Source organism: Trifolium pratense, linkage group LG3 (assembly GCF_020283565.1).
Source record: "Trifolium pratense cultivar HEN17-A07 linkage group LG3, ARS_RC_1.1, whole genome shotgun sequence".
NCBI lineage: Eukaryota > Viridiplantae > Streptophyta > Magnoliopsida > Fabales > Fabaceae > Trifolium > Trifolium pratense.
Window position 1 is genome coordinate 26,813,116 of NC_060061.1, and position 2,563 is coordinate 26,815,678.

The 2,563-nt window shown below is 39.7% G+C and overlaps 1 non-coding gene across 1 annotated transcript; it reads right to left on the reverse strand.

Annotated features, from left to right (window-relative positions):
* Positions 1–1,374: 1,374 nt before the first annotated feature.
* LOC123919183 lies at positions 1,375–1,481 on the reverse strand. Its single transcript, XR_006813096.1, has one exon. It is a non-coding gene; the product is annotated as a small nucleolar RNA R71 (small nucleolar RNA).
* Between the last annotated feature and the right edge of the window lie 1,082 nt (positions 1,482–2,563).

Below are 2,563 nucleotides of genomic sequence, written 5' to 3' on the forward strand. Positions count from 1 at the left end.
AGGATTAATGAGTTTTATATTGATTTTCAAAGGTACTTATATAGGTAAGTGAGTGTGTGAGAGCTGAGCATTTATTTTATCTAAGTATAACGCTAGTCAAGATTTGCGAGAGCTGAGATTAGTGTTTTTAAATCAAATATAATTCTTGAAAACCGGCGACTGTTTTATTTTCCTAAGCAGTTTTTAATTAAACGTTGACTATAATTCGTCACGAGAGTGAGAATTAATTAAAGTAAAAATCAATAGAGCGAGAGCGTGAGATTTCTACTAGATAGTAAAAACTGAACATTAAATCTAATTCGCAACGAGAGTTGGGATTAGAGTTAATTAAATTATATTGTTTTTCAAAGAGTATTTTATTAGCGGGTGTGAGGACGAGAGTTAAGCACCACCTTTATAATTTATAATACTAGTCAAGATTTGCGAGAGCTGAGATTGGTATTTTTAAAACAATATAGTTTCGAAAATTTAACAGTTAAGCTTAGCGCGAATTAAGCATTGAACCCTCTGAAGCAACTAATAGCACGTCCTAGCAATATTTCATTTACATATTAAAAATCTAAAAAAATATTTACTTTTCTTATTTTAATTATTCAATTAATCAAAAATCCTTCTAATCATTAGCCTTAGATTTACAAAGCAACACTAGAATACGGTAGGTCGATTATTGGTCCTTTGGGTTCGATATCTTTTAAAACTACACGACACGACTGTATACTTGCGGTCATTGTCGCGTCACACGATCAAGTTTTTGGCGCCGTTGCCGGGGACCAATTTAGTCGATATCGTAACTCCGGTGTTACACCGTAGAGACTAAGGCAAATTTCATTTTATTTTTACCCCGATTAGTTCGTTTGTTGCATGCCAAGCACTCGCTCTAGAGGCGAAAGATTGGTGCAACTAGTTAGCGAACCCGAACGTCTTTTAAGACGTAGAAATTTAGAAAATCAATTAGAGATTCCTCTTCCCGATATAGTTAACGAACCAGATATGGCTGAAGGACCGCAAAACCGTCCACTTAAGTCATACGCTATCCCTTCACAAGCTGAACCTCACAATAGCATCGCTGCCCCCGCTATTGAAGCAAACAATTTTGAGCTTAAACCTTCACTGTTGTCGGTCGTACAACAAAACCAATTCTCCGGAAACCCCACGGACGACCCCAATCTACACTTATCTATATTTCTGCAATATGCGGATACAGTAAAAGCAAATGGTGTCAGTCCCGAAGCTATAAGACTTCGTTTATTCCCTTTCTCGTTAAGAGATAAAGCTAGAGCCTGGCTCCAGTCTCTACCATCCAACTCAGTCGCAACATGGGACGAGTTGAAGAAAGTCTTTTTAGCAAGATATTTCCCGCCTAGCAAAACTGCTATGCTAAGAGCCCAAATCAATGGATTTAGACAAAGAGACAACGAATCTCTCTTCGAAGCATGGGAAAGATATAAAGAAATGATTAGGATATGTTCTCATCATGGGCTCGAAGAATGGTTAATCATCCATACCTTTTACAATGGTCTCTTGTACAACACAAGATTGACCATAGACGCCGCAGCTGGTGGCGCACTAATGGATAAGGCCTACAATGAAGCCTATCGGCTTATCGAGAGCATGGCTCAAAATCACTATCAATGGGGAAGCGAGAGAGCACCCGTAGAGAAAACTCAAACGAAAGGTGGAATGTACGAAATCAGCAACATGGACCAGATCAACGCCAAGTTGGACGCCTTGACTCAAAAGATAGAAACTCTAACCGCCGCACCCAAAGCCACCGTGGCAGCAACAACACAAAATTGTGAGTTGTGCGGAGTTCAAGGTCATGCTATCGCTGAATGTCAACTTCTAACGGAAGTTCCCCCAGACCAAGTGAACTATACTCAAGGAAATCCATACAACCATGGTCCGAGGAACCATCCATACCTTTCGTACAAAAGTAACAACGCTCTATATGCACCTGGCCAAGCAGCTACTCCTTCACCACCAGGATTCCAAAAACCTGCTCAAAATGTTCCTAGGAAGTCTAACCTTGAACTATTAATGGAAAACTTCATAACTACCCAAGCTCAAACCAACCTTCAAACTAGTGAACAAATTAAGCAAATAACAAGCAAGCTGGATGCCTTGACCACTCACAATAAGATGTTAGAGACACAAATAGCACAAGTGGCACAACAACAAGCATCTACCTCTGCCCCTGTAGGAACATTTCCTGGTCAACCACAACAAAACCCGAGAGGACAAGCCAATGCTGTTATACTAAGAAGTGGAAAACAACTAGATGAACCAACAAATTCAAAACCTGATGACCCAGCCATGCAACAAGGTTCTAATAAACTAGCCGAGGAGAGTGAACCAAAAGAAAAAGAGGATAGTGGAGAGGAAACCAAAGAGAAGGAGAAACCTTACGTTCCTCCACCACCATATAAACCACCCATCCCATATCCTCAAAGACTAGTACAATCCAAAAATGTAGGGCAATTTAAGAAATTTGTAGAGCTTCTACAAAAACTAAACATCACAATACCTTTTACGGAAGCTATCACACAAATGCCCTCATATGCTA